Source organism: Daphnia magna, linkage group LG7, assembly GCF_020631705.1.
Source record: "Daphnia magna isolate NIES linkage group LG7, ASM2063170v1.1, whole genome shotgun sequence".
NCBI classification, from domain to species: Eukaryota; Metazoa; Arthropoda; class Branchiopoda; order Diplostraca; family Daphniidae; genus Daphnia; species Daphnia magna.
In genome coordinates, this window is record NC_059188.1 from 2,494,416 (window position 1) to 2,508,705 (window position 14,290).

General features: G+C 42.9%; 1 long non-coding RNA gene across 4 annotated transcripts; it reads right to left on the minus strand.

Annotated features, from left to right (window-relative positions):
• Window positions 1-1,265: 1,265 nt before the first annotated feature.
• On the minus strand, window positions 1,266-2,138 carry LOC123474323. Of its 4 annotated transcripts, XR_006648944.1 has the most exons (4): window positions 1,986-2,138; window positions 1,826-1,915; window positions 1,546-1,772; window positions 1,266-1,486 (listed from the first exon to the last, which is right to left on the minus strand). It is a non-coding gene; the product is annotated as an uncharacterized LOC123474323 (long non-coding RNA). The 4 variants fall into 4 exon arrangements; XR_006648943.1 differs by having other exon boundaries at window positions 1,546-1,915; XR_006648942.1 differs by having other exon boundaries at window positions 1,826-2,138.
• Window positions 2,139-14,290: the final 12,152 nt, after the last annotated feature.

Genomic DNA, 14,290 nt, shown 5'->3' on the forward strand with positions numbered 1-14,290 from the left:
CTCGTGTTCCAGCGGCAAATGGACTCTCGATCCAGTGGTGCAGGGATTTTTATTTCATATAAAGTATTCCAAAGTAGATAGGATTTATATTTGAATGTAATTATTGTATGTATAGATTATAGTGCTCCGATTTATCGTCTAAACAAAACAACTAGATTTTAGATATTCTTACTGTAAAAAAATTGAATACAGTTACGCGAGTTTAGAGCCACTGGCAATAATTGTGTTATTTACTTTTTGGACATGGCCTTTAACGAAAACCAAACTGTCATTTATGAATTAGTCCAGAATTTTGTATAATCAAAAGAATGTCTTGCTCACTTGAGGACCTACATAAAACAGGACAGTTTGGTAGTGCGAGATGCAATTGGACACGATTGGGGTAAGTTAAAAGTCAATGCTACATATGGTATTATTGCATCTCCTGGTAACCCAAAGGGGATAAATGCCGTAAATTGTTGATTTTGTTTACACAATGTTTTCTTGCACTCAATTGTCGAATTGTTTGTTATATAGCTGTTTGGCGAAATTGAGACGTATCTTACGAATAACATAGAAACTATTTTCCCATTATCAAGTGATCTTTCACGAGCTGGAATTCGTAAACTAGTGCATTATGTGCTGATGCCAGAGGTAAAACTCACCAAGTTTTTATTTACGGAAGCTACTAATGTCGCTGTACTACTCTAGGTACTAAGATACGGTGTGGCAGTTGAAACATCCCATTACAATCTTGCTCCTAATGTCATCAGAGACATTGTATGGTATGGGTATGACCACTTAGTATCTGTTATTGCAGAATGTGGAAATGGAGATAAGAGTAATGCCAGGGAAGAATTCCCTTGAATTTTATGAAGAAATTAATGAATGTTTCATGGTATCATTTATAGCTCAAACTCATACTTCTACTAGTTACTTAAAATCAACAGCCACAATAGTCTCGAACAAAGAGAATATGAATGCTGTCTGCAGTGGCAAGTCTCCTTTAAATTGTAATGCTGATTCTAACTTTATTGTTAGTGCATCAGTAGTAGCCCCTGTAGTTTTAACTACAGAGGGGAATTTATCAAAGAAGACAGTGGTAAGTGAAAAATTTGATGTCATAATGAGTAATCGAGGTTTGATAAGTTAGAAAAAACCTGGGATTGCATGTTCTTGCCCTCTTTCCAAACAGTATATGACAGGAGTGGAAACATGTAGCATAAATTCCCAATGTGAATATGCAGAAAAAGGTATTTAGTAAAGAAAGAAATTCTGCAAAAAGATTGTGAAATTAATGAATGTATTACATTGTTATTTACAGCACAAAGTGTAAGCCCTAGTACTGATCCAGAGGCAACAGCCCAAGTTAGCTCAATAAATCAGAATGCAAACAGTGGCAAGTTTGAAATAAACATTAATGTTAATGGTGATTTAGGCGTAACTCTTAATGGCGCAGATGCAGTCCCTATAGTTTTACCCGCAAAGGTGAACATATCAGAAAAACCTGTGGTAAATAAAATATTCAAAGCCTTAATAATCGATCTTCGACAAGTTTGAACTAACCTGGTTGCTTATATTGTTCCTATTATTTGAAACAGAATATGATAGCCAGGGAAAAAATTAGCAAAAATAGGAGAGCCATCAAACGCAAATTCTGTTGCTTCCATGCCACAACATAGAGAAAACTCCAACTAGCAAGGATTATGTTCAGTTGAGCAATCTTGGAGTAGGTATGAGAGAATTTTCAAATATATATACAATTTTCACATAATTGTTATTCAAATTTTCTTCTATAATAAAAATGTATAAGTTATTTAGCCGATAAATCCAATATTACGAATACCAATGTGGTTAAGAATCCTTCAGCGTAAATAACTCTGAAAATCCATGCGTCAATGGATTGGGAGTCCCTTTGTCGCTGGATCAGGAGTTCCTATGTCGTAGAGAACACTCCAAAAGAAAGAAAACCAGAAAAAGAAAAAAGGAGTCCAAACGTCAATTACTCGGGAGTCCAAACGTCGATTGCCTGGGAGTCCACTCGTCGTTAACTGGAAGTCTTTACGTCGCTGACATTTGAGTCCACTTGTCGCAAAGTAATTTGCTAGTTGGGTTCAGCAACATTTAGTTGTTGTTTCCAAATGTCGGGAACCACTTGTTCAAACATCGTCGGGCAGATGTCCTATCGTCGTGTGCCAGATGTCCAAGTGTCAGAAACCTGCAACCAAAAGTCGTAAACCCTGGAGTCCTTTTGGTAACTCGCCCAAAAGAGTGCATGCCGAATATTAATCCATTGTGCCAATCTAAAGATATATTATATATTATTTTCGAGCAATACAATCGAATTGTTGTAAAACACTTGAGCTTTTTCAATAACAAATCACTGACAGGATTTTTAAGAAGTCAAGATGATGTCGAACTTAGGTTAAATCAGAAGTGTATAAATTGAAATTAAACAATTTATGCTAAGTATTTTTTGAATTTTAAACTTCAGCATGATTTATTAAGTTTGAAGTAGTTTTTTATTATTTGAAATTAAAATCCTATCATAAGTATACTTGCTTTTAATATTATTAGATGCCGAATAATATTTATTTCCTGTAAGTTAATTTCCAATGGCTTGGTTCCCTTAAGCTAAACGGAAAGCCCGTGCAAACAAACTCACGACTTACATATATTTTTTCATTTTTTGTAATAAATTTAAAAATAAACCATCCGGCAAATAGTTAATTACTCTTTAATTTTTTCAATTTTTCGTATTAAATGCTGGACTTAAAATAAAAATACGTTCAAAGGAAAAATTTGAACACGGTTAAGTTTTCCCCTTTTGGAAACAAAGAAATTTTGACAATTAATAATGAAACTTAGTGGTCGGCCCCAATTCCAATATAGCACATTTCTGCCGTCGGATGTCCGAATCATGGCCGAACATTCGTTAGATATCTATGTAGTTAATGGGTAGTTCCAGGGATGTCCATCGGCTAGTCACCTTGGAAGTGCAATGGATGTGCGAAAATTATATTCTACGGACATCCTTCCAACAGCCAAGAAGATTTTCAATTGTTTCATTTAAGGATCGGCCTCGAGCCAATCGGGGCGCGCTTTTGCAAATCGGGTTTCTCATTTCGGGCCATCGAGGCGTGGCTCAGGGTGGAAAATTCTTCTCCCCGAATTCAATTGGGGTTTGCAATCAATTGGATTGCAATCAATCGATTCATCAATGCAAAAAACATTATCGATTGACTTTTTCACCCGATCTATCCCATAACAACCCCGATAATAGCTCGTTCTACCCGCTTGCCCCGATTTTTACTCTGAAACTGAAAGAACGGCATTTTTTTTTTATTGCTTCGGGGCAACGGTTTAACCTCAAATTTTTCCCCGCACCGCCCTGGTTGAAAAAGTGGCACCATTATTCAACCCCGAATGCCTTTTATCGGTGCGGGGCGGTTAACTCGATTAGAACTAACCCACATAACACAATGCTGTCCATCGGATGTCCGACAGATGTCGGGGTCGGATGTTGAGTACATATTTTTGATATCCTCCGGACAGCCCGATATCCGATTTGGATGTTCTATGGATGAATTTTTTTGGGTTTTGACCACCCTCAACAGCGCCGTCGGAAATTCTAAGGATATCCGAACGACCTTTCATTTATCTATTAATATGACATCTATTGAATTTGAAAAAACGTGATGCTATATCAGGAACCGAAATCGGGTCTCCCGCACCAATGTCGCACATTATTCCACTGTGCCAATCAACATATAATTTTTTATTATTTTCGAACAATTCAATCGAATTGTTGTAAAACACTGGAGTTTTTTCGATAACAAATCACTGACAGGATTTTTAAGAAGTCAAGATGATGTCGAACTTAGGTTAAACTAGAAGTATATAAATTGCAATTAAACAATTTATGCTAAATATTTTTTTTATTTTTTAAAATTCATTATGATTTATTAAGTTTAACGTAGTTTTTATTATTTGAAACAAAAATCCTATCATAAGTATACTTGCTTTGAATATTATTAAATGCCGAATAATATTTATTTTCTGTAAGTTAATTTCCAATGGCTTGGTTCCCGTAAGCTAAACGGCGAGCCTGTGCAAACAAACTCACGACTTACATATATTTTATTCATTTTTTGAAATAAATTTAAAATAAACCTTCCGGCAAATAGAGCAGTAAAACATCCTACGTTGCACGTACTCCACAAATGCAAAAATCTCATTTGTGTCGAAGTTGGTCTGCTGCGGATACAGCGTCTTATGGAGAAACCAATTTCTTCATGTTAAAAAATTTGTTTTCATAAATATAATTAAGATTTTCCTCCTTTTCTTCCTAGCAGTGGGTACCCTATTTATTTTTTATTTCCCAATTTTTTTTCTAGCCCTAGTTTTATCTGGTTTATTTTTATTTAGCTATTGTTTGTGAATGATTTGTTGTTCATTTCCTTGTAGCAGACGAATTTCTGGTAGCAAACGAAATTCTTTGGCTAAAAGAGACGATCAACTTACCAACAAAAATAAAATAAAAATAAAGTAGATAGAACTGGGGATAGAAAAAGAAATTGTGGAAATGAAAGCTAAAAAATTTTAGAATGAATTAAATTACCTGTTTGATAATTAGAAGAATGTAACTGTCATAATTTCAGTACTCAGGTCAGGTCAGTAGCTGCAGTACTCAGGTCAGATCAGTAGCAGCAGACAAAGAAAAAAGGCATGACGGAAAGCTGACTTTAAATAAAATTTGCTCCAGGTAACTGGACTTTTTCCCGGTAGATGGGGTCAAAAGTATCTTGTATCTTTTAGGTAACTTTAGGCTAAAATGAGCTTACCCTAAAGATAAAGATACACTTTTTTTCCCTAAATTTTTACAAGATACAAGATACAGAAAAGATACCAAAAGTATCTTATCTTATCTTATCTTATCTTAGTTTTACTAAAAGATAGGATTCACAGCAACATAGAAAATAATTATTTCCAACAAACACATATAACAGAACAGTGCAACTATAAGGATGTCAAAAAATTTACACTGGTCAAAAATATTAAAGCAACAACTAAGTTAGGTAACAATGGAAAAAGAAAAATTAAAAACTAAACTTACAATAGCAAATGAAAAACTACGATTCGTACCAGTGTAGGGGAGACTGGAGTAAGCCGGGACGGTTTTTGTTTTCCCCCTATATCTCCCAAACTAATCATTAAATTAATTTATTATTTTGTTTTTATGTATTCCATACGGTAATGTACCCCCCATATTTTTTATATAATTTAATAATAAACCATTTTCCCATATAAGACCTTTAAAGTTTTCTTAGATTTGTGGGAGGAGCCTATTTTGAGGGGTAAGTGAGGACACTAGGGTGGGTGGTGAGGGACGTCCTCCGTTTTCGCCTTAAAATTCATTAAAAAAATTTGTAAAAATTGAAATAGCGTCCCACTGCATAGACTCTATAAGTTAATAAATGTTTCAATTTGATTATTCTGTTAATAAAAATTTTTTCTTATATGATAAAAAACCCTTATTACAAGATAGGTGGGGGTTGGGCTTATTGTAATCGATTAATATGCTGAATAATCGATTGCTTGTTATTGTTACACTTGGGGGTGATGTGTAACACGAGTGTATTAGGACGTCCACACGGTAAGACGTCAAGTAAGAACATTCCATTCAAGAGACACTACACCGCCTATTTATGGTAGGTGAACAGCAAGGTTGAATCATCGAGTGCTTTCGCCCTTGCTGTCTCTACGAACAATCGAAATAACCCGTATGACTTATTACTGAGCAAGGTCGGTTGTACGAGTACATCCGCCCTTGCTTGTTTCTACAAAAGAAGAAGATACCCTTAACCATTTACTACAAAGCAAGGCCGAACGTTCGAGTACATTCGCCCTTGCTTGTTTCCCCGAAGCGTTAGAGAAGGTGCAAGCGTCCTGTGATGCTACCGCAACATTCAGACAAAACAAGGTCGAATGTACTCGTACATTCGCCCTTGCTTGTTTCCAAGAAGGAGGTGAGTGTGTGGTGTGTCTCACGCGTATGTCACGTGATCTCCACGTGACAGATCCCCCTCGTGAAGGCGGTCGCCCCCGACTGCTTGATAAAAATAAAACCCCCAGCACGGTAACCCCCAAAAAGTATTAAAACCCTAAATCAGAAAACCCAACACACCAAAATAAAGAACAAACAAAAAATCCCGAAAACAAAAAATTCCAAACAAACACCCCAAAAGAAGCATTTAAAAAAACAAAGGAAATGTCGTGTCAATCCTCCGCCACCTGTTCGAGGTGCGGTAGGAAGTGATCGTCTTGAACATCTAATTGTTCGTGGGCCCTCATACGGCCTCTCAGCCAAACAGTTTGGTAACTGAGATAAGTTGTTGCCACCACTAGTAATAGTAACATGATCAGAAGTTCAAACGGATATCTTGGCTCCGACAGCTGAAATTCTTCGGTCGTCTTCTTCATTAACTCTTGAATCTGGAATCCTGTCATTTCAGACGACGCACGAGCGCCGTCGTTTCGGCGCAGTAGGTCGCTGATGAAATTAATTGATGTGGCATTCGCCTTCGGGAGCTCAATGATGGCGACCGATTTGAACGTTGTTACATTAAACCCCACTGCGGCCAGCGTGGGTGCCACCAGAGGATCTAACGAGGCCTCCAATCGTCCGTCTAAACTGGCGGGGAAGACCCAGTCTTCCGTTCGAGCCGTACATCCAGGAGGGACATCAAAAATCCCAAACGGAGGCAGCAACAGTGATTGCGGGGGCCCTTGGCTGCTACCGATCGGACATGAGAACACCACCTCATGAGCTGTAACGGCTGAGAACACCCAGCGATTCTCTCCAAGATAAGCTACTTCGGATCCTTTCCATTCTTTAAATTGTTGTCTGCATTGCGTTAGCTTACGGTTGGCGTCATTGGTGAATAACGAAATCGCACAGGATTTCCGTGCTCCCCGTTTTCCTAAACCTGTATGAAAATTACAAATTAATCGTTCCAATTGTTTGCAACCCCGAACGTCGGCAGTCGAAAGTTCAATAAAGGTCTCCAAATCTGTGGAAACGGCCAGAAAATTCGGTAGGTCCCCGATCGCCACTCCATGGGTGCCATTGTCTGTTGCTCGTGGTAAACTGAAAATTTCAAACAGGGTATACTGCTGTGCGTGATCGTAGATCGGAATTTTGATAAAGAGACGAAAACGTCCCTCCACCGCTGCCACCGTCACCATAGCTTCACGATAGGTCACTCATAATTCTTCACTCGATACTGCCCAACCCAAGGGTAGTTGTCGATTAACTGCTTTCAACACCGAAGCCATTTGAGCAGGTGGAAATATCTGAGGCGCTAATCGGCCGTTTGCCAAGAGGGCCAACCCTTCGTCAAGAGCGTCTGCCAAGTCTCGAAGCCACTGCAGGCTCGCTTCCATCGACTCGAATGCTGTGTCTAGATTGATGAAAAAATCGAAATACTCGATCATGTAAGCTTGACGCTCTGCCATTCGTCCAAGCAAATTTTTGTAATTCTTTGTTAGTTCCGCCGTTTGCCCTTCCAACTCCTGGATCAGCTTGGTATTTGTCCGGATCTCCCAAAGTGATTCGTTCACTACAGTTGCCTGCTGGTCCATCAAATGGACTATTTCATTTTCCCGGTGTGTAAGGCCGGTGATCTTCTTATTCAATCCAGCGAGATCAGCCTGGGTGGCTACTCCGAACAGCCACTTTAACGCTGATCCGCCGCCATCGATCACCGCTCGACGTTGTTTGGAAGGAGAACCAATGGCGTCCCGAAAAGTTGCTAGTCGATGTTCGGATTGATTTAATTCACGTTCAAACCAATGACACTTGACATCAAGTTTTTTGGCCGCCGATGCACCTTGTTGATTTCCTGTTTGACGGCACTTAACGGCCATGTCCGCGTACTCCTTCAGCCTCACTTTCAATGTCTGAACCACTGCCTCTGCCGGTCGTATATCGAGGTCTGTTATGACTGTCCAGAATGATTCTCCGAACGCGACACCCGGTTTTTCATTGAAAATCACGGTGTCTCGGACAAGCAACGCATCTACATTGACTGACCCGAGAAAGGTCAATACACAAATTGTGTAAGGCAGCAACAAAGCGAGGTAACGATTCGGTCGACCAGCTCGACGAGCCGGCTGTATCCTTGTGGGGAGGCGGGCCGGCCTGCTTGCTGTCTCTGGCTGACGAACTCCCCCAGATGACGGTACTGGATGGACGCTGTTGTCGGATAAAACTGCAGCCCTCTCACCGTGGTTTCCATTATCCGTACCCGTCTCCCGATGAATCCTCACAGGTGGTTGAGGGGCGTTTGGTAGAGGTGTCTCACGTGTCGCCTCTGTGGATTCCGTATTCAAATTTGGACCTCGTTCGACCAAGTCGTGAAAAAGTTTCATTTTTACGACGTGCACAATCTCCGATTTTCTTGATCCGGAACTTAACTTCACTTCGTAGTTCACGGGAGTTGTCTGTCGGATCACTTTGAACGGTCCTTGCCAGCGATGAAGCAATTTTTCTGCTCGTTTTACTTTTCGAAAGGGTTTGTACACCAGGACTTGATCTCCTACTTGAAATTGAAGCTCTCTGTGGCGACTGTCATACTCTCGTCGCTGGTTGTCCTGGGCGACTCCCAATCGCGTGTGCACCAATGCTCGAGCCTTCGCCAATTCGGTCACAACCTGGGTTGCATAATCCGGAGCCGTTCCCGACGTAACCAGCCGAGGGTTGGCATCCGCACCTAATTCCAAATCAATAGGTAACATTGGTTCACGCCCGTAAAGCAAAAAAATGGTGAATATCCCGTAGATTCCTGCCGCGCCGTGTTGTAAGCAAAACACACGTAAGGTAATGCCTCGTCCCAGTCTCTATGGTCCGCGCTGACATACATTGAGAGCATAGCCGCCAAGGTGTGATTCATTCGCTCAACCAATCCGTTTGCCTGTGGATGGTAACTTGACGTTGTCTTGTGGTTGGTTCCAAGATTCTTCATGACTTCTTGGGTAAGCTCAGCTATAAAACATTTCCCTTGATCCGAAATGATGGATTCCGGTGCTCCATGACGCAGCACAATTTGTTCAACGAAAAATGTTGCCACCATATCCGCCTTTCCGTTGGGCATGGCCCGTAGTTCCACCCACTTCGTTAAGTAGTCAACAGCAACGATGATCATCTTATTTCCGGTGTTGGACATAGGAAACGGACCTAAGAGGTCGATTCCCACCTTTTGAAATGGACGTGCCACCTGAATACACTGCAGGAAACCGGCTGGCCGTTTGTTCACTCCTTTTCGACCCTGGCAATTAGGACATGATTGCACATAATTCGTAACATCAATCACCAAACGCTCCCAAAAGAATCGATTAGCAATTTTCGTTAGGGGCGTCGAACTCCCATATGCCCTGATATCAAGTCGTCATGGTATGCCTTTACGACGCGTTCCCGAAAGGAACGTGGGACGCACAGGCGACGATACTGTTTACCATTTTTAATGGTCTGTAAGCATAGTCGCCCATTGAATAGACAGAAGTTTTTTAACGTTGCACGACCTGCTTCCAACTGGTCCATCAGACGACGCCACCGCGGGACCCGACGCTGCTCCGCAACGAATTCTTCCTCCGGTCCAAAATCCACCGATCTGCCACTCCCCACAAGTCCAATGGCCACACAGCGATCTTCTTCTTGGTCTTCGGTCACGGGTAAAGGGCATCGCGAGAGGCAATCTGCGTTGTCATGGAGTTTTCCGCTTCTATACCGGATTTCGATGTCATACTCCTGTATCGACAAGCTCCAACGGGCTAGCCGTCCAGCGAGATCTCGTTTGGTTAACAACCAACACAGCGCCTGGTGGTCTGTAACTACCACGATCTTGCATCCCCATACATAACCTTTAAATTTTTTTAAGGCCCAAACCAAGGCCAGGCATTCTTTCTCGGTGATGCTGTAGTTTATTTCGGAGCTGCTTAACAGGCGGCTGGCATAGGCCAACGGATGTTCTTGCCCTTCCACTCGTTGTGCCAATACCGCACCAATGCCGTAGCCACAGGCATCGGGAATGATTTCCATTGGTAGGTCATAATTCGGATGAGCCAGGACTGGGGCTGCAAGCAGCGCTTGCTTCAGTGTGTTGAAGCTGGACTCCTGGTCAGGACCCCAATCAAACACTGCATCCTTTTTGGTTAACAAAATTAACGGGCGTGCAATTATAGAAAAATCTTTGATGTGTGGACGATAATAAGAGCACAGGCCAAGATAGCTCTGTACTTTCTTCACTTTAAGAGCCACCGTCTTTCCTTCGTTGCACGGTGGGAACTCCTTTACCGCTGCTAATTTGTCCGGGTCTGGACGAATACCATCCGCATCCACTACATGACCTAATACTTTCAAACTGGTTTCCGCAAAATGACATTTGGACACCTTCAACTTAAGGCCCGCTTTCTTTAAACTCTCCAATACCAACCTTAGTCGTTCGACATGGAGGTCGATTGTTGACGAGTACACTATAACATCATCCAAGTAGACGAGGCACGCTGTCCATCGAAGTCCGGCCAGTATAATATCCATGGACCGCTGGAATGAACTGGGACCGTTCGATAGGCCAAATGGGAGTACCTTGAACTGGTACAACCCATCAGCCGTAATAAAGGCAGTCTTGTGACGGTCCTCGTCTCTCACCGGAATCTGATGATATCCGGCTTGTAAGTCGAGGATGGAATAAAATTCTGCTCCTTCCAATCGACTCAGCACATCCGCAATTCTTGGTAGAGGATAAACATCCCGTACCGTGACTGAATTCAGCTTTCTGTAATCGACACAGAATCTCCATGTTCCATCCTTCTTTCTGATTAGCACCACCGGTGCGGACCACGAGCTGTCCGAAATTTCGATAATTCCCGCCTCTTCCAAACTTTTTACTTGTTCGTTCACGATGGTTCTAGCCTTCTACGCGCTGGCATACGGGGCCTGATGGATTGGCGGGGAATCTCCCGTTTCAATGTTATGTTCGGATATGTTGCAGCGGCCTACTTCCGAAGCGTTTGCCGCAAAACATTCCAAATTTTCTTCTAGCAATTGGAACATTTTTTCACGTTTGTCTTTCGGAATGCCATGATTTACTTCTTTTTTGAGGTCGTCTATGAGTCTCCTCCGCTTATTCACTTCTTCCTTTGTTGGTGGTCTGGTCATTGGGGAGTTCTCTTCTTTTGTCGTTAGGCCACAGCTCAGCACTTCTCCGTCGTAGCCACTGATGACTCCCAATGTCGTCCCTTTTGGAATCCACACGCTAGTCGACGTTAAATTGGCCAACGGGGTGAAATCCACTTTGGCTGCCAGTAACGCGTGTCCCACCGACACTCCCTTGGTTTGTAGAAGTTTTCCTGATGGTTCGAAACAAAAGTTCTCCGCCTGTAAAGCTGGCGCTACTGTCATCACATTGGCCACTGAGAAAGAAGGGATTGTTACATCAGCGTTGGTAATCAATTTAACCGACCGTGTTTGGTGATCTGTCCGCTGCGATGTAATGGCTGCAAGAGGCTGATCTCCAAAAGTAATTGAGGCCTTCGGCTCTCGATAATCGATTTGTACTTTGCCATACTGTTTCAGGAAATCATTGCCCAAAATCAAATCAATTCCGTCCATCCCAAATACCACCGCTTCGCCAGTTGCTGTTCCCATTTTGTGGTTGACCGAAATGGTGGCTGCTCCCATCAACGTTGCTTGTTCTCCATTAGCCATCACCACCCGCGGTCCGTCCCATGGACGCAGCACGAACTGGGATGCACGTAGCAGCTCCGGTGATATAACTGTCAGTGCTGCCCCTGTGTCGACGACTGCCATTACTTGCCGTGTTCCACAAGTGACTTCTTCTCTGATCAGCTTGCTGAAATCTAGTCTAAGGATAGGTTGCTCCTTTATCTCTTCCTGTGTTGATGAATCTGCAGTCGTCTCGGCTAGCTGGGACACGATGTTGATTGGCGCGGGAGGACCCAACGGCCCTCTCTGTGGGCCAGGAGGACCTGAGTAGGATCGTTGTCGGAAACGAGCAGATTGCGGATTTTCCCAACAATTCCGGGCCATGTGCCCCGTTCCGTTACAACAGTAACATTTGAGTACTCCGTTATTGTTTCTGTAGATTCTCTCCGACTCTCCCCACGTAACTGTCTTCTCGTTTCCTGGTCTCTTCGGAGGTGGAGTTGCTTGAATCTTCAAACTTTCTACCGCACCTTGCAGTTCTTTAATTACTTTCCATAATTCCGTATCAGCCACAGTTGGAGCTGGTTTTGGAAGGGTCCGAATGAAATCAATTGGAACATCCGCCACTCTGGTTGCTGCCACCCCGAGCACCGCGTCCGGCCGGTTTCGTCTATTGGCCAAGAGCTTGGCATCAGTAAACCGTTTCGCCGCCTCTAAAAATTCTTCGCCTGTTTTGGGTTGTAACGGGTACAATTTTTCGACCAACGAGGGCCGTAATCCCCCAAAAAGATAGTCGACTTTGGTGGCTTCCGCCATTGTTGGATCCACCACCCTACAAAGATCAATAACATCGTAATAGTAGTTAGTTGTCGCTTCTTCGATACCTTGAACCCGGTTCCGCAAGCGTGTTTCCTGGAACAGCTTGTAGTTTTGTTGCTGAAATTCTTTCAAAAACAGTGTTCTGACTCCAGTTACTGCCGGAAGATCAGCTGCGTTGAGGCCAACCCCCGGTCGTATGGGTAAATCACGCCACTCCGTCGGAAGTGTGGAGCACAGGTACCATTTTCTTGCCGCTCCATCCAGATACATGCTGAAATTCGCCCTTAGCTCCGTATCGCCCCATTGATTGTACGCTCCCGTTGACTCGTAACGCTCAAGCCAGTCGAAGGCGTCATCTTCCGGCGTTGCCTTAAAGACCTTGGGACTCAAAAACTTTATCTGAGGAGGCATAATGCCAGTACCTGAATCACTATCGGTATCTGCAAATAACTGCTCCTCGTCAGTGCTATCCCCGTTTTCCTCTTCTTCGCTTTCTTCGCTACTTTCGTGTGCGTCGTCAATACTCTTGTCTACGTTAGATTCTTCAAGATCTTTCGCAGTACTCTCCAACTCGTCGTCTTCACTTTTTTCGCTACCTTCTTTACCTGCCTCAATACTCTTGTCTACGTAAGATTCTTCAAGATCTTTCGCAGTACTCTCCAACCTTTTTTCAGCCTGGATTATCCGCTGCCCACTTCCCACTACGTCCTCTGTGCTGTCCGGCTCAACAGTTTTTTCTTCCAGATGCTGTTCCGGTACCGGGCGCGTAGATGGAGGCAAAGGGTGTAAACGTCTGCTCGGATCCCTTGGACAACTAGGCCAACGTCGATTCGATGACTTTCTCATTTACCTCCGGCAAAAAAAAAATGATTAATGTCTTTCTGCATTACAATACCTCAAAATCTTGTCACAGCAATAAACGATTTCCTTGAGAGAAAGCTAATAGAAACCAAATAGTCTTCCCCACTGTCAGCCGAAAACGTGGCTCCGTATCCAACAATTTAAGATTTGGCACAACCCGTTGGTTAAACCGCTTGTGGTAGAGCCCCTAAACGATTTTCACCTCTGACAATGAATAATACTATAAGATAAACTTCCTTGCCTTGTCTCCTTAGTAATGCTGCATCTCCACCATTTGTTACACTTGGGGGTGATGTGTAACACGAGTGTTTTAGGACGTCCACACGGTAAGACGTCAAGTAAGAACATTCCATTCAAGAGACACTACACCGCCTATTTATGGTAGGTGAACAGCAAGGTTGAATCATCGAGTGCTTTCGCCCTTGCTGTCTCTACGAACAATCGAAATAACCCGTATGACTTATTACTGAGCAAGGTCGGTTGTACGAGTACATCCGCCCTTGCTTGTTTCTACAAAAGAAGAAGATACCCTTAACCATTTACTACAAAGCAAGGCCGAACGTTCGAGTACATTCGCCCTTGCTTGTTTCCCCGAAGCGTTAGAGAAGGTGCAAGCGTCCTGTGATGCTACCGCAACATTCAGACAAAACAAGGTCGAATGTACTCGTACATTCGCCCTTGCTTGTTTCCAAGAAGGAGGTGAGTGTGTGGTGTGTCTCACGCGTATGTCACGTGATCTCCACGTGACATTATCATTGTAAGGAACAGTAATGGCGTCATGAGCTCGGTGATGATTGATGGGCTTGAAGGCCAAACCCGCCCACTAATGTCCCATTTTAGTCAAAAACAGCTGTCCTGATTTCCCGATAAAGACTATTTTTTTAAACGTTAATATTATCTACAGTA